Source organism: Rhincodon typus, chromosome 42 (genome assembly GCF_021869965.1).
Source record: "Rhincodon typus isolate 14 chromosome 42, sRhiTyp1.1, whole genome shotgun sequence".
Lineage (NCBI taxonomy): Eukaryota > Metazoa > Chordata > Chondrichthyes > Orectolobiformes > Rhincodontidae > Rhincodon > Rhincodon typus.
In genome coordinates, this window is record NC_063373.1 from 10,987,165 (window position 1) to 11,005,720 (window position 18,556).

The 18,556-nt window shown below is 44.4% G+C and overlaps 2 long non-coding RNA genes across 4 annotated transcripts in view; one reads left to right on the top strand and one right to left on the bottom strand.

The window, feature by feature from the left end:
* The window catches only part of LOC125487607, a 56,828-nt gene extending 46,057 nt beyond the window's left edge, over positions 1–10,771 (bottom strand). For both annotated transcript variants that reach the window (XR_007265976.1, XR_007265975.1), the window contains exon 1: positions 10,489–10,771. This is a non-coding gene — a long non-coding RNA (uncharacterized LOC125487607). The remainder of the gene's footprint in view (positions 1–10,488) is intronic.
* Positions 10,772–10,892: 121 nt separating this feature from the next.
* LOC125487608 lies at positions 10,893–16,620 on the top strand. Of its 2 annotated transcripts, XR_007265977.1 has the most exons (3): positions 10,949–10,983; positions 12,646–12,759; positions 15,481–16,620. It is a non-coding gene; the product is annotated as an uncharacterized LOC125487608 (long non-coding RNA). The 2 variants fall into 2 exon arrangements; XR_007265978.1 differs by lacking the exon at positions 12,646–12,759 and having other exon boundaries at positions 10,893–10,983.
* The last annotated feature ends 1,936 nt before the right edge of the window (positions 16,621–18,556 follow it).

Consider the following 18,556-nt stretch of genomic DNA (forward strand, 5'->3'; position numbering starts at 1 on the left):
TCATCCACCTGTTTGGTCACCTTCTCGAAGAACTCAATAAGGTTCGTGAGGCACGACCTACCCTTCACAAAACCGTGTTGACTATCCCGAATCAAATTACTCCTTTCTAGATGATTATAAATCCTATCTCTCATAATCCTTTCCAACACTTTACACACAACCGAAGTAAGGCTCACTGGTCTATAATTACCAGGGTTGTCTCTACTCCCCTTCTTGAACAAGGGGACATTTGCTATCCTCCAGTCTTCTGGCACTATTCCTGTAGACAATGACGACATAAAGATCAAAGCCAAAGGCTCTGCAATCTCCTCTCTAGCTTCCCAGAGAATCCTAGGATAAATCCCATCTGGCCCAGGGGACTTACCTATTTTCACACTTTCCAGAATTGCTAACACCTCTTCCTTATGAACCTCAATCCCGTCTAGTCTAATAGCCTGTATCTCAGTATTCTCCTCGACAACATTGTCTTTTTCCTGTGTGAATACTGATGAAAAAATATTCATTTAGCACCTCTCCTATCTCTTCAGACTCCACGCACAACTTCCCACGACTGTCCTTGATTGGCCCTAATCTTACTCTAGTCATTCTTTTATTCCTGACATATCTATAGAAAGCTTTAGGGTTTTCCTTGATCCTACCTGCTAAAGACTTCTTGTGTCCCCTCCTGGCTCTTCTTCGCTCTCTCTTTAGGTCCTTCCTGGCTAACTTGTAACTCTCAAGCGCCCTAACTGAGCCTTCATGCCTCATCTCTACAAAAGCCTCTTTCTTCCTCTTGACAAGAGATGCACCTTCTTTAGTAAACCACTGTTCCCTCGCTTGACCACTTCCTCCCTGACAGGTATATACTTATCAAGGACACGCAGTAGCTGTTCCTTGAACAAGCTCCACATTTCAATTGTGCCCAGCCCCTGCAGTTTCCTTCTCCATCCTATGCATCCTAAATCTTGCCTAATCGCCTCATAATTGCCTTTCCCCCAGCTATAACTCTTGCCCTGCGGTATATACCTATCCCTTTCCATCGCTAAAGTAAACGTAACCAAATTGTGGTCACTATCACCAAAGTGCTCACCTACCTCCAAATCTAACACCTGGCCTGGTTCATTACCCAGTACCAAATCCAATGTGGCCTCACCTCTTGTTGGCCTATCTACATACTGTGTCAGGAAACCCTCCTGCACACATTGGACAAAAACTGACCCATCTAAACTACTCAAACTATAGCGTTTCCAGTCAATATTTGGAAAGTTAAAGTCCCCCATAACAACTACCCTGTTACTTTTGCTCCTGTCCAGAATCATCTTTGCAATCCTTTCCTCTACATCTCTGGAACTTTTTGGAGGCCTATAGAAAACTCCCAACAGGGTGACCTCTCCTTTCCTGTTTCTAACCTCAGCCCATACTACCTCAGTAGACGAGTCCTCATCAAACGTCCTTTCTGCCACCGTCATACTGTCCTTGACTAACAATGCCACACCTCTCCCTCTTTTACCACCTTCCCTGATCTTACTGAAACATCTAAACCCCGGAACCTGCAACAACCATTCCTGTCCCTGCTCTATCCATGTCTCCGAAATGGCCACAACATCGAAGTCCCAGGTACCAATCCATGCTGCAAGTTCTCCCACCTTATTCCGGATGCTCCTGGCGTTGAAGTAGACGCACTTCAAACCACCTTCCTGCCTGCTGGTACACTCCTGTGACCTTGAAACCTTATTCATGACCTCACTACTCTCAACCTCCTGTACACTGGAGCTACAATTCAAGTTCCCATCCCCCTGTTGAATTAATTTAAATCCTCCCAAACAGCATTAGCAAGTTTCCCCCCCAGGATATTGGTACCCCTCTGGTAACTGGTACAGCACATTCAGAGTTCATTCAAACTCCAGCACACCATCTTCTGTATTATAAAATCATTCTACGCACAGGGGAGAAACAAGAGGGAGTCTCAAGAAAAGGTCTTTTTTTGTTAAAATCAGCAGTATAGCTGCAACAAATGTAAAGTGCGTAGAAAGTGCTGGAAGTTTGTTTAGGGGAAACCAAGAGAAGTCAGAATAAAACACTTTTTAAAAAAAAATTTAAAAAACAACAACAAAGCTCTCACCTCCACAAAAAGCAGAACTGATCATTCTGCTTTCCACTGAACTGCTCACTTCCCTGAACCACAACTTGCATGCTGTCAGTGAGCTGTTGGTACTCTCTCTTCTGAGGGACAGGATTCAAACTTTCTAGAAACATACAGCTCAAATTTTCCTGCGTGGTCCTATTCCACAGGTTGCTCAAAATAAATCATCTGCCATTCCCTGTATTGGAGTTTACAGATATACCCTCTCTTCTTGCTGCAAGAGACTGAGTTTAGGAATAAGTTATGCTGATTTCCTACAGGTAAGACTCTGCCCCTGTTGTGGTCTCAAGTTAAAGACATGCCCCATTAGGACAATTTTCAGTCCAACGCAGATCAGATTTTTATTATCTATATTTTTATAAGGTCACTTTAGACACTTGACAAAACTACTATAAACTTTAAAATATATTTGACACTTGCTCTGCAAATGAGCAAGTGAAATTTCAATGTAGCCAGCAAACAACTGCTAAACAACCAGGTGGAGTTGAGAGGGTCATAAGCTTTTGGGGGAATAGAAAACCAAGTCTAGGCTATTCAGCCCCTTATCCCAGCACCACCAGTCCATTGGATCATGGGGGACCTCGCTTTCCTGAGACCCCCCGCCCCCATAACCACTAACTCCATGAGAGAGAGAGTTGGAGACAATAAGGACTGCAGATGCTGGAAGTCAGGATTTATAGGTGCGAGGCTGGAAAAGCAGAGGTCAGACAGCATCCGAGGAGCAGGAAAGTCAATGTTTCAGGCCGAAACCCTTCATCAGGGCTGGGGAGGGGAAGGAGAACTCAGAAATAAACAGAGGAAGGTGGGGCTAGTGGGAAGGATAGAAGAGATGGTGACAGGTGGATGCAGGTAGTGGGTTATTGTGGTTCATCCGTGGGAAGGGTGGAGCAGATAGGTAAGTAGGAAGATGGACAGGGTAGGTCAGGTCAGGGAGGTAAGAGGGAGGGGGGGGTGCTGGATATGGTATAAGGTTGCGAGTGTAAGCTCACAAGGACAAATATCAGGTGTCGTTCCTCCAGTTTACTTTTGACCTCACTGACAGTGGAGCCAACCCAGGGATGGACGTGTTGTCATGGGAGTGGGAGGGGGAATTAAAACGGATGGCAACCAAAAGACCTGGTTGATAGATGCATGCAGAGCACAGATCCTCTGTGAACCAGACCCCAAGTCTGCATCTGGTCTCCCCAGTATAGAGGAGACAACATCAGTAGCAACGGACGCAGTAGATTGGGTTGGATGAAGTGTATGTGAATCTCTGCCAGATCTGGAAGGATGGTTTGGGCTTTGGACAGAGGTGAGAGGGGAAGTGTAGGGGCAGGTGTTGCAACTCTTGCGGTCGAAGGGAAAGGTACCAGGTCGTGAAGAAATTGGTGAGGAGTGTAGAGCTGAAGAGGGCATCGTGGAATGAACAGTCCCTGCGCAAAGCAGACAGGGTGGAGGCAGAGTCTGATTGTAGATGGTGGAAATGTTGGACCATGACCATCAACAACCTCATCATTTTGGGAGATCTCCTGTCCACAGCCTCCGACCTGATTGAAACGGTCAGTGCGGTGTTGAACTATTTCCTACCGAAAATCCATAAACCCAACTGCCCCAGTTGACCAATTGTCTCTGCCTGCTCCTGCACCACTGCGCTCATCTCCTCCTACCTCAACTCCATTCTTTCCCCTTCGGTCTAGGAACTTCCTACCTACGCTTGTGACACAAGCGCTCCACCTTTCCCAAAAAACTTTCCCGTGCCACAATATCTCATCTTCAGCATGGACGTACAGTCCTTGTGCACCTGTATCCCCCACATGGAGGGCCTAAAAGCCCTCCACATCTTCCTCTCCCATAGGCTCAACCAACTGACACTTTCATTCACTTGGCTGAACTGGTCCTCACACAACAATTTTTCTTTGATTCCTCCCACTTCCTACAAACCAAAGGGGTAGACATGGGGACCCACATGGGTCCAAACTATGCCAGCCTCTTTGTAGGATTTGTGGAACAGTCCCTCTTCCGCAGCTACACCTGCACCATCCCTCACCTCTTTCTCCACAATATTGATGACTGTATAGGAACAACCTCATGCTCCCGCGAGGAGCTCAAGCAGTTCGTCAACTTCACCAACATCTTCCACGCTGCCCTCAGATTCACCTGGACTATTTCTGACACCTCCCTCCCCTTTCCGGACCTCTCGATCTCCATTTCTACACAGACTCACCACCGACATCAAACCCACCTGACTCCCACAACTACATCTCCTCTCGCCCACCATCCTGCAAAAATGCTATGCCATTATACCAATTCCTCCACCTCCGCCACATCTGCTCCCAGGATGAGGTGTTCTATCCAGGACATCCCAGATATCCTCCTACTTTAGGGGCTGTAATTTCCCTTCTCCTGTAATTAAGGATGCCCTAAATCGCATCTCTTCCATTTCCCAATTTCGCCCTCAAAGCCCCTCTCTGCAACAACAATAAGGATAGAGTCCTCTTTGTCCTCACATACCACCCTACCAACATCTGAATCCAATGTATCACACTTCGAAATTTCCTCCAAAAACTGACACACTTCCTGGTGATTCTCTAAACACTGCACACTATAATGGAGCACCCTTTAAATACTGACACACTCGCAGAGATCCCCTGTAAATACTGACGGTCCCACTGAACTCTCTGTAAATACCATCAGAGTCACCTTGAAGCCATTGTAAATATTAATAGACTCCCGTGGGGACACCTGTAAATACTGATACATCCTCTGTGACATTCTGGAATATTGACACACTCCCTTTAAAATTCTGCCACACTCCTCAGGAATACCCTTTTAGTACTGACACCCTCCCCAGGAACACACTTCCAATGATGACATTCTGCCCTGGGAGTTTCCTGTAAAAACTGATTCATCCCCTTTGGAACCCATGTAAACATGAACACATTCACCCTGGATTTTGTGTAGATACCGCTTGGAATCCATGAAAATGCTAAGACATGTTGCAGCGGTTCTCTGCAAATACTGGCATACTCACAAGCAACAGCAGTTTAATATTGGTAGTCATCCTGGACCCCCTGTAAAGAGTGACAGACTCCCAGAGACCCCAAGTAAATAATGACAGTATACCTGAAACCACTGTAAACCTGAATCAATAGCCCAGACCCTCTGCAAATACTGACACTCCCCAAAGTCACCTTAAATACTCTTCATTCAATGAGGATTCTCACCAAGTACTGCCATTCTCCCTGTGACACACTAAGGGAGGGCAAATTTCCCGGCAAATCTCTTGGATACAGTAAGTACTAACAGGCATGATTCTGCTGAATGGTGGAGCAGGCTCAAGGGGCTGAATGCCTACTTCTACTTCTTTTTCGTATGATCGCAGGACTTTAATCAACAACAGGGGATTTTTAATGGTGGAAACCAAAATCTTGATCAAACAGTTAGATTTTAAAGAGAACCTTAAAAAAGGAAGAAGAGTTGAAGGGGCTAGGGGGAAGAGAATTTCCAAGCTTAGGTTCAAGACAGCTGAAGCTAAAGCCACCAGAAGTGAGGAAGACAAAAGGAGAAATTGGAATTGTAGAGGAAGGATAGAGCAAGGTCATGGGTAGATTTGAAATTTTGCAATTATGTTTGGACAGAACACAATTTAGATCAGTATGAAATTGAAGTGGGACTTGCTATAAGGTCACAGACAGTAGAATTTGGGATGATCATGGGTATGTGGAGATAGCTTGTCTCCCACATTCTAGGACTGTACTGAAATCGCACAGCAAGATGGAATAAGTGCTGGATGCAGGGTTTCAGCAGCAGATGGGCTGAGGCAAGGCTGATACACTGGAAACTGAGCAAGTGACCATCATCTAATAGGACAGATAAACTGATCCATCAGCCTGAAACTGACTGGCCACATAGCTGTCAGTTAATGCAACACAAGCGAATGGAAATTATGGAAATTCTTTCTACAACATTTTACAAAACCATAAAATGAAAAGGAAACAGTGTCAAAATCATTTAATATCCTGTGAACCAGTAATCTTGTGTAAAGCAATCTCACAGAATCATAGTAAAAGGAGAAAGCAAACGGAATTCTTGGCAGAGACGTAATTAAACAACCACCTGTATAATAAACAGCTCAGCACAAAAGGGCTTAAATCCTTATTGTTCGACAGGCAACACAGGTACTGTCAGATTTACAGAGTTCAGAATTGATCAGAAGAACTTACCAAGATATGATGGATGATGGTAAATGCTCGAAACCATTCTCAGAGAAATAACTGTCATCTGCCATTTATTTGCTGAGAAATGATTCTCCGCTTCATCCAAGAAAAGCAGGTGTATAGTTCACAGGCTGTCTGATTTGCAGGCAAACGAAACCTGATCCAGGACTATCAGATAAACTATAGCGTCAGTGACAGCCCATCACCCCCAACAAGAGCCCCTTAGAACAGATTCTATTTAAAGAGAGAGATGCAGTGATGCCACAGAGGCCAAGCCAATAATAAAAACCCGGTCGCTTCGACAAACACATTGCTTGTTTAAACAACATGAACACATAGCAAATACAGGGTGGCAGTTCAACTATGGAGCTTGTCAGAATGCAATAATCAGTCCCCATGTCTAAACATTTTTCAAGCTATGCTCAGTCACAGCTCATCTGAACAACATTCATCTCACTTAAACATGCACTGTTCAACAAATTCACCATTATTCTGTTTTCATTGCCATCCTCACATGCACTGACAAAAAAGCTTAAAAATCTACCTTTGGATTTTACCAGCAAGATGCTTTCTCAAACTCATCGTAAAATACCCGGATCTCTGTCACTTGGCATCTTTCCTAAACTGCATCCTATTTTCTAAAATTATCATTTACTACAAATCTGCGAAGCCAAGTTTCAAATTACACTGCATGCATGCACACACACAGACAAATTGGAAAAGTTTATCAATTTCACTTGCAATTCCCACCCTGATCTCACTTTCACCTGGTCTGTCTCATAGAAACCTTACTGTGTGGAACGAGGCCATTCAGCCCATTGAGTCCACTCGGCCCATTGAGTCTACACCAACTCCCAAAGAACATCCCATGCAGACCCACTCCAACCCCGTAACTCTATATTTCCCATGGCTAAATTCACCTACTCTACTCATCTCTGGACACTATGGGCAATTTAGCATGGTCAATCCACCTAATGTGCACATCTTTGGACTGTGGAAGGAAACCAGAGCTGACACAGGGAGAATGTGCGGACTCCACACATATAGTCGCCCAAAAGTGGAATCGAATCCAGGTCCCTGGTACTGACAGGCAACACTGCTAGGCACTGAGCCATCGTGCCACCCACCGCTGACTCCCCACTTCCTCTATGCATCTGTTTCCATTTCTAGAGATAGGCTGGCCACCAATATCCACTACAAACCAACTGACTCTCAGTTACCTTGACCATAGATCCTCACACTTTGCTTCCTGTAAAGACTATTCCATTCTCCCAGTTCCTCCATCTCCATCGCACCTATTCTGATGATACAAAGTTTGAAATAGGGGCCTCCAGAACGTCCACCTTCCTGAATTGACAATTCCCCAGCACTGTAGTTGATAGGTCCCTCAGTCGGGTCTGACCCCTCTCTGGTACTTCAGCCGTCACCTCCCTCTTCCCTCCCAAAACAGCAATAGCCTCCCCCTTGTCCTTACTTACCATCCCATCAGCATCCACATCTGGAGGACCATTAGCTGCCATATCCACCACCTTCAGTTGGATGCCACCACCAACGTGTACCCACCCCCCCCCTCACCTCATCAGCCTTCCACCAGGGCCGTTCCCTCCAGGATAGCCTGGTCCATGCCTCCTTCCCTCCCAAGATGCCCCACAGCACCCTCCCCTAAAACTGCAGGTGTAACACCTATCCATTTATTTCCTCCCTTCTCAGTATCTGTAGCCCAAACACACCTCCCAGATGAAGCAGCGCTTTTCCTGCATTTCACTCAATCTAGTCTACCACATTTGCTGCTCACAGTGTGGTCTCTTCTAAATTGGGGAAACAAAGCATAGGCTGGGTAACCACTTCACAGAACGTGTCCGTTCTGACTGCAAGAAAGATCCTTGGGCACCACTATCATGGGATAGGAGGATGTGGTGGAAGATGGAGATTATGTTGGTACTGAACCAGTTTAGTTGTAAAATGATGAAAAAAGGAAAAGCTTTGAGAAGCATCCAGTTGCCTGCCACTTCAACACATCACTTTGCTCCCCGTTCATCTGCCTCAGGTTTGCTGCAGTGCTCCAGCTCGGCTCAGCGCAAGTTGGAAGAACAGCAGCTTATTTTCCCCTTGGTAACTCTACAGTTTTCTGGGCTCAATAGAGTTCAACAATTTTGGGGCTTCAGGCACTTTCTCCCATGTCTTCACCCCAACCCCCATACACCAGACCTTGTTATCACATGATTTGTTATTATACACAAGCCATTGTTAGCCACTAATTGTCCATGTTAGTAGCTATCCATTGTCCTCGGTTGATATTTATCCATTCTTTTATCTGACCAACTATTCTTCCCTCTCTTTGGGCTCTATTTCCACCTATCATTTACTCCTTACCACATTTCCTCCCACCCTATCTTATGCAAAAAAATCTTTTTCTTAGGTTTTGGAGTAGATTTGTAGCTCGGGTTGTGGCCTATTGCAAGCACGAGAATTCCTGGAAGCATGGCACTCCACAAAGCAGGCTATTAATAAACACATTGAACTCGATAGATTCCACTGCGGAGGAAACCCGGAAGTGAGGCAATCCATCGCAACGGACCCCAGAGTTTAAAAACCAGGCAGGAAAACACACAGAGGCTGCAGTGAGGATGCTACCAAGCGCGGTAACGAAATGTCTGCGGAACAACAAACCAGCTCGGCGAGCCAACCAACCTCAACAATCTTTTTCTTAGCTACCAGTTCTAAGAAAGGGGCACTGGACCCAAAACGTTAATTCTGTTTTCTCTCCAGCTATGCTGCCATACCACTGAGTTTTACCAACAATTTCTGTTGTTTCTGATATCCAGCATCTGCAGTTCTTTTGGTTTTCTAATCACACCGAATGCTAGCTTCAATTAATCAAAGATATGCTGCAAAAAAAAGTCACTGAAGATCCTTAGACATTACCTTCCAAACTCATGACTACTTCCACAGTCACTATCCTGACTTAGAACTATATTACTGTTCCTGGGTCAAAATCCTAGAATTCCCTTTCTAAGAGCATTGTGGATCAACGTATACCATGTGGACTGCAGCAGGTTAAGAAGGCAGTTGTCAAGGGCAACACGGGACAAGCATTAAATGCTGGCCAGTCAGGAATACCCACGTTCCTGGAATGAATAACTGAAAATCTTGTTGGTGACATAATAAAATAACAGCATTATACCACTTAAAAGGGTGAACTGGATCTCCAATCCATACATTTTGTATCCCAATCAAACAGGAAACTAAATGTTTGGTCAATTCCCACCCATGCACATGCTTAATCAATTACAATTTCTAACCCGGATGCTTTGTATTGCTTCTACCTGTTCCATCCCGAAAACTTCAGCAGAGGTTGCTCAAATCCCTGCTTTCACTGTGCCAATGTTTTTGGTCTACACTTAGTTTCAGAGCCCCTTGGGGCTCTGGTAAAGACTGATCTACTTCTACCTGCAGAGGACTAGGCATCACTAGCACGGGATAGGATGATGTGATGGGAGATGGAGATTGTGTTGGTACTCAGCCGGTTTGGTCATAAAATGATGAGAAAAGGAAGAACTTCAAGAAGAATTTCCACTTCCCTGTCTCTTCTATCATTCCTCCCTGGAGCTGAGTCACATCATTACGCCTAATCTGCTGCAGACAAGTTTGGTCAAGATTGGCCTTACAAAATATCACCATCGATACAGTATCAGAAGGTAGCAGATACCTCCTGTTGAGCAGTGGTACGCTCTGTGACAAACAGTATCTGGAATCTCCTCCAAGTTAAAGTCCCTCAGAGCTCGCTGTACACCTCCAATTTCCCCTTCCTAAACACATTTCCAAATCCCCTCAGGCACAACACTCACATTTGATGCCTGTGGTTTCAGCTGCCGAGCTTTGGAATTCACTCCTTCAACCTCTACAACCTTCTTTAAGATTTAAAATAGACTTATTTACTTAATAAAAACCGAAAGAACTGCGGACGCTGTAAATCAGGAACAAAAACAAAGTTGCTGGAAAAGCTCAGCAGGTCTGGCAGCATCTGTGAAGGAAAAAACAGAGTTAACGTTTCGGGTCCGGTGACCCTTCCTCAGACTTCTTTGTTTACTGTTTCAATCATCTGCAAAAATGCAAGTTGTTGCTGTTAATACCTTACACTGAGAGGAACAGGAATATCACACCAACCTTTTAAATTCGCGAACCAAAACGTCCAGAGTCCCTTTCAGACGGGAAACTTAAAGCTGCCGTTTCACTTTAAGTCAGGAACAGATCCTAGTTTGACCCGAATCCCTGACTTAACAGCACGTTTGCAGTATTCACCGCTCTTCTTGCTGACCCTAAACCCAGTTGTAAAGAAACTTGCGTTCCGTGTCTAGGAGCTGTGAACCATAGAAGAGAACAGCTGAGACACATTTCTTCGTCACCCCTCTTGCAGCTGCACGGCAGGAGAAACAGGAAACTGTGCGCGTGCACTACGTCACAAAGAGCCAGGGTGATTGACGGCAGGTAGGATCCAATAGGGAGACAGAGGCGGGTCTGGAGGACCGGACGGGAAAGGTTGGTCCTCCAACTAATCGGAGTCGACGAGGGTGGGGCTAAGGGCAACACGTGAGCAATGCCCATTGCCGTTCGTGCGCAGGCGCGATCTCGCTGTGGCTGCGTGCCGGAGCCGCGGAATCGGTAAGTTAGGGAGAGCAATGTAGTTAATGTGGACTGGGAGGTTTCATAAACGACTGGCGTACAATTATAGATCTGAATTTCAAGCTTCAGGTCCTGGTTTTGTAGCAAACCGGAAAAGGGCTGCGGGCCTCCGGCGGCGAGAGGCCGTGAGTCACCGTCGCTCTCTTTCTTGGGGACAATGGATGAGAGGTTACAAGATGATGAGGCATAGATGGAGTGGATAGCCAAAGACTTTTTCCCAGGGCGGAAATGACTATTACGAGGGGGCATAATTTTAAGGCGATTGGAGGAAGTTATATGTGAGATGTCAGAGGTAGGTTCTTTACACAGAGAGTGGTGGGCGTGTGGAATGCGCTGCTGGCTTTGGTAGTGGAGTCAGATACTTTAGAGACTTTTAAGCGACTCTTGGATAGGCACATGGATGATAGTATAATGTAGGTTATGCAGGGTAGATTGATCTTAGTAGAATAATAGGTCGGTACAGCATCGTGGACCGAAGGACCTGTACTGTTCTATGTTCTAGAATATCCTTTATTGTCACAGATACTCCAGTACAGGAGTACAGTGAAAAGTTTTTACAGTGGCTGCCTTCAATGGTGCCATCTTAGGTACAAGTACCTAGGTACAAATCCTGCAGAGTAAAAAAAAAGATTAGCATGGAACGGTGAAAATGTCCAGAATGATAATAAGTGACCTTCAGTACTTAAGTTCCAGTCCTTACCTGCAGGGTCCCAAAGCACAAGGCCACTCTGCCGCCAATCCGGGAGATGCCCATTCGCCCAACTGCAGGACTCAGTCCATGCTTGCCATGCCCCTTGACTCCACTCTCCAGGTAGGGTAGGGGAAGAAAAGAAAAGCTGCGAAGAGGTTAAAAAATGAAGGGAAAGAGACTGGTGAGCAGAAGAACTCCAACCGGAGTGTCCTACTCCGCCACCATCTTGACTTGTTATCCAGGAAAAAACAGTTAACATTTCGCGTCCCGTGACCCTTCCTCAGAAGACTTCTGCAGAGGCTGAGGAAGGGTCACCGGACCCAAAACATTAACTCTGTTGTTTCCTTCACAGATGCTGCCAGACCTGCTGAGCTTCTCCAGCAACTTTGTTTTTATTCCTGATTTACAGCGTCTGCAGTTCTTTTGGTTTTTATTTTGACTTGTTATCCTGTGGGTCTGGGGGATATGATCACTGTTTTATGAGGCTCTGAATGTTGGGGGGAGGGTGTGTTTGCTGATTTATTTTGGGCCCTGGGGAAAGAGTGTTAAAGGCTCTTATGAATCCCACATATTTCAATGGGATCAACTCATATTCTTCTAAAATGCAGTAAGTAGAGTCCCAACCTGTTTAGCTTTGTTCATAAGGTAATCCTTCCATGTGCAGGCATCATTCAAGTGGATCTTATTTGAACTTCCTCCAATGAATTGATATCTCTCTTTAATGAGATTAAAACTGCCCACAATACTCCAGATGTGGTCTCAACAGCACTTAGTACAGTTGCAGAAAGACTTCCCTACTCTGACACTCCAACTCCCTCGAAGTAAAAGTCAACATTTTATTTAGCTTTCTGATTATCTGCTGCACCTGTGTGATAGTTTTCGTAGTTTATACATAAGTACCCCAAATCCCTTTGCATTATAGTTTTAAAAAGTCTGTTCTTTTGTTGGAGCAAATTGATGCAGATGCTGGAATCTCTACAGAAAACGACAAATGCTGGAGATCACAACAGGTCATGGAGAGAGAGTAACCTAAAGTTTTCCATCTAGATGACTCTTCATCAGAGGTGAAGTGAAATGTGGAGGTGGTAACATTTATACTATACTTGGGGAAGGGTGTGGGAATGGTGGGGTGTCGAGTGCAGGGGGAGAAAACATGTTGATAGTTCGGGTTAAGTGATCAGAATGTAAGAATAACAGAACAATGGTGTGTCTAACTGCCAGACTTGAAAGAACAGACAGTTCTACTAGGCTAGGGGCAGGGGAGAGAGGACATGGTGACAGAGAATGTGACAAGTAAAGTTAAAAATGAAGAAATGGCAGTTGGTTCACAATTTGAAAGTGTTGAACTCTAATATTAAGTCCAGAGGGCTGTAAACTGCCTAGTCTGAAGATGAGATATTGTTCCTCTAGCATGCCAAGGACAGAACATTTTTCCGCATAATACTCAATTTCTCTTGCCAAATTAAACTATCAATTTCTATGTATATTGAACTTGCCTCGGATTCCTTTCTCTGAGATTCCCTATGTTCTTCTAAACTCTGGTGAAAAGTCCTGTCTGAACAAACCTCTCTTAATACATCAGTCTGGTAAACCTTCTGTGCAATTCTTCAGTAGCCAGTAATCCTTCCTCAGGAAAGGAGAACAAAAGTGCACAGAACAACAGGGTTGAGTTGTAAATCGATGAAATGCCTCTGTTCACCTTCCTGCCTCTGCTGCTCCCTCCCAGCCAGCTGTGGTGACTCTCCCCCGCCTCCACTGCTCTCCATTGTCAGAGTCATACTGCATGGAAACGGTCTAACCAGTCGGTGCCGACCAAAATCCCAAACTAAACTAGTCCTATCTGCCTGCACTTGGCCCATATCCCTCCAAACTTTTCTTATTCATGCACTTATTCTTTTTTTGAACAAGTGAAAGAGGACTGATGAAAGCAGGGTGGTGGACATTGTTTATATTGAATTCAATAAGGCGTTTGACAAGGTTCCACATGGTAGACTGGCAAACAAGGTTAGATCACACGGAATACTGGGAGATCTAACCATTTGGATACAAAATTGGCTGGATGATAGGAGACAGAGGATGGAGTTGGAGTGTTGCTTCTCGGACTGGAAGCCTGTGACTAGCGGTGTGTTGCAGGGATCGGTGCTGGGTCCACTGCTTTTTGTCAGGTATAGAAATTGGATGTGAATTTAGGAGGTATAGTTAGTAAATTTGCAGGTTACACCATAATTGGTGGTGTAGTGGACAGCGAAGCCGGTAACCTCGGAGTACAATGGGATCTTGATCTGATGGGCCAAGGAGTGGCAGATGGAGTTTAATCTTGATAAATGTGAAGTGTTACATTTTGGTAAGGCAAATCAGGGCAGGACTTAGACATTTAATGGTAACGTTCCAGGAAGTGTTGCTGATCAAAAAGACCTTGAAGTACAAGTTAATAGTTCCTTGAAAGTGGAGTTGCAGGTAGATAGGGTAGTGAAGACAGCATTTGGTATGCTTGTGTTTATTGGTCAGTGCATTGAGTATTGGAATTGGGAGGCTCTTGAAATTCCCCAGCCTAGGGAAAAGACATATGCCATTCACTTATCTGTAGTCCTCATGATTTTATAAACCTGTATAAAGTCATCCTTCAACCTATGCTCCAGTGAAAAAGTCCCAGCCTACCCAGCCTCTCGTTGGGTCTCAAACTCTCCATTCTTGGCAGCTTCCTGGTAATTCTCTTCTGAACCCTGAGATAACAAGGTGTAGAGCTGGACGAACACAGCAGGCCAAGCAGCATCGTAGGAGCCGGAAGGCTGACGTTTCAGGCCTAGACCCTTCATCAGAAATTTCTGATGAAGGGTCTAGGCCCGAAAAGTCAGCCTTCCTGCTCCTATGATGCTGCTTGGCCTGCTGTGTTCATCCAGCTCTACACCTTGTTATCTCAGATTTTCCAGCATCTGCAGTTCCTACTATCTCTTCTGAACCTTCTCCAGTTTAAAAATATTCTTCCTATAATAGGATGACTGGATTTGTACACAGTACTCCAGAAAGACTTCACCAATGTGCTGTACAACTACAATATAATGACCCAACTCCTATACTTAAAAGTCTGAGCAATGAAGGCAAGCATGCTAAACATCTTCTACATGTGATGCAAACTTCAAAGAACTGTGTACCTGAACCTCTAGGTATCTCTATTCTATAACACCTCCCAAGGCCCTACTTTTAATTGTATAAGTCTCGCCCTTGTGTTTTACCGAAATGCAATACCTCACATTTATCCAAATTAAACTCCATCTGCCACTCTTCAGTCCGTTGGCCCAATTGATCAAGATTCCTCTGTAATCTTAGATAAACTTTTTTGCTGTCCACTATACCACCAATTTTGGTGTCATCTGCAAGCTTACTAACCATACCGTCTGTATTCGCATCTAAATCACTTGTATAAATGACAAACAAAAGTGAACCCCTCACCAATCTCTGTAGAACACTGCTGGTCACAGTTGTCCAGTCCAAAAAAACACGCTCCACCGTTGCTCTGTCTACTGCCATTAAGCCAATTTTTCTATCTAATTGGCAAGCTAATCTTGAATCCCATGTGATCTAACTTTACTAATTAGTCTCCCATACCATATTCTGTGTGAGCACTGATTCAGACCCTTCCGTTAAGGATGTTTATAGTTGTGGTGATGATCCAGCAGTTCCCCAAGTGTCAGCTCCATAAAAAACCAAATTAATTTCTCTTAGTTTTGCAACCTGTGTGTTCACTTCTGGTTTCTCCCTCACCGTATTTGTTTTCTGTTTGAAAGGTTGATTCACGGTTAGAGAATTCAAACAATACCGCATCCAGATCTGACAGTCACTCTGTTTCTCAAACTGTAAATATCTCAGGATTTTGGACGTTAAAGGAAAAAGCACCAGTCACACTGGGGAGAAAGAGCTTATCTGTATGTGGAAGGAAGATTTTGTGAAGATTTATCTGAAATTTCAAAACACTGGCGCAGTCCCAAGGGAGAGACTGTTGAAATGCAGGGATTGTGGGAAGGCATTTCTTTATCCTTACTAGATGAAAATTCATCAGTGCAGTCACACTGGAGAGAGACCATTCACCTGCTCTGATTGTGGAAAGGGATTCACTTCATCATCCAGCCCACTGAAACACCAGCAAATTCACATTGGGGAGAAACTATTCACCTGTTCTGAATATGGGAAAGGATTCACTCACTCATCTAAACTGCTGACACACCACCAAGTTCACACTGGAGAGAGAGCATTCGCCTGCTCCAATTGTGAGTAAGTCTTCATTCAGTTATCCCACCTGTTGATACAGCAGCACATTCACACTGGGGAGAAACCGTTCACCTGCTCCCAGCATAGGAAAAGATTCACTTAGTCATCTAAACTGGTGAAACACCAGCAGGTTTACACTGGAGAGAAATCATTTACATGCTCTGATTATGGGAAACAATTCAGTCAGTCATCCAGCGTACTGAGACACCAACGAGTTCACACGGGAGAAACCATCCAATTGAGCTGATTGTGGAAAGGGATTTATGCACTCAAACCATTTGCTGAAACACGAGCAAATTCATACTAGAGAAAGACTATTCACCTGCGATGTGTGTTGAAAGGGATTCACTCTATCAAACTGTTAACACCACTGAATTTATTCTGGATGGATACTGTTCACCTGCGTTTTGTGAAAAAGGCTGTGCTGTTTGCTAACACCAGCAAATTCACAAAGAAGCACACTTGAAGAAATTCACCCTTACTCATACCAAGTAATGAACTGTAGTCATTTGTACTAATGTTATTAAATCCTGCTGTATTAAGTGCTGATATTGTAGATAAAATGTAAATATAACTGTATATCTGCAGGGCATATTTTGGAATTGAGCATAACATTGCTGTACATCAAGTTCATGCTGAGTAAAGATTCTCTGACTGCACTGTGTGTGAAAAGGGACTTTTTTGGTTCATCAGGACTGGGTAACTACCAGTGAGTTGCCGAATAACTTCAGGAGTTGGATTTGAATGCTACTGTTATCTATGTCCAAACTGTTATCTGTGGTCTGTTTCTGACGAAGTTTGTACACATCGTCATCATTGGTGGTCCTTTGCAGACGAGGCTGACTCTCTTCAGGGTGGCTGTACATATCTATTCTGCTACCACAGGCTCTGTTACACTTGGGGCAGAAGGTGAGTCAGGCATTGGTGTGGCAGCATGTTCCTTTTCGCTGTTTTTGCCTGTCTTCCACATTTTCCAAATGACAAGTCTTGACGTGCTCGACACCTTCCCAGATGCTGTTCGTCCACTTTGGAGGTCTGGGTCCAGAGATACCCAGATGTCAATTGAAATGCCACATTTCGCCATTGAGGCCTTGAGGGTATCACTGATGTGCGTCCTCTGCCCACCTGGGGTTCACCTGCCATTTCAAAGCTGGGAGTCGAGCACCTGCTCAGGGTATCTCTCATCAGTCATGCAGACAACATTCCTGGCCCATCGTAACCAATCAAAGGTATTTAGTGCCTAGATGCGGGGAATGTTGGCCTGATTAAGGATGCTGGTGTTGGTTTGTCTTTCTTCCCAGCGGATTCAGTGGATCTTGTGCAGGCAGCATTGGTGCTATTGCTCCAGCACCTTGAGGAGTCTGATGTGGATAATCCATGTCTCAGAGCCATATAGGTGGACAGGAACCACCACAGCTCTCTTGGTGTCAGATCTAATGTTGTTGCCCTTGAACACTCTTTTCCCCGGACATGAACAGGCTCCACTAACAGTCCCGGATCTCTTCTTCAGCTGTTTTGGCGGATAGGGCACTCCCGAGGTATTTGAAGTGGGATAGGCAATAATTGCTGGCCAGCCAGCAATGCCCATATCCTGCAAATGAATTTTTTTTTTAAAAAGTGGTCAACATTCTTGAAGGCCTCCCCATGGTCCTTGATGATCAGGGGTTTGCTTCGCCAGGCCAGGCCAGGTTAGTTTAGGACCTTCATCTTGGGGATATTCAGAGTGAGACCCATGTTCTCATATGCTTATGTAAACATGCTGATGATGGTCTGCAATACATCCTGAGAGATTGCACATTTCAAGCATCATCTGTGTACTGCAGTTTGTAAACATCATATGCATCAAATGGCCGTGTGATTGGAAACCTTAGGCTTGTTTTGATGTTTTGACAACTAACTTGAATCAACCATTTAATGTAAACCAAGCACTTAGCGATTGAAAGCCAATTGAATTTAAATCTGATGGTTTTGACAACATCAGACCCATGCTATTGTAAGAAAATTGAATGTCAGCCAAGAGATATAAGGAGAGGGTTGTTGAAAATCAACATGAGAGTGAACCACGGTCTGAGAAATAAGCATATAGCGCTCACAAGAAATTGCTAAGCTCTCTAACAAAATGCCATCTATCCATAAAAGGTATCACCACTTAAAGGCACTTCTAGCTAAGAGCCCTCAGAGAGAAAACATCCCTGACAGCTGGATCAGTGGAAGAAAGGCGTTCATGACTGGAGAGACAGTGGAGAAGGCAGAGCATACATCCTGTGCGGAGTTTGAGAGACCAAATTTTAATTTATTTTCTTATTACCTGGGTTTATATAAGTGGGACTTGTGTTTACTGGAACAGCATACCAGTAGAATTTTTAATTCAGTTCGGGAATAGTTAGGAGTTAGGGGGAATTTGTTTGGTTTGTTAGTAGTTCTGTTAATTTGCTCACTGTTAGGGTTAAATAAATAAATTGTTACTTATAATGTGAATATCAGGGATTTTCTTTCATTTAACCTTCTCTCCATAACACTCCCACAATCTAAAGATGTGCAAATAAGTAGACTGGCCATGCTAAATTGTCCATCGTGTTCAAGGATGTGTCAGTT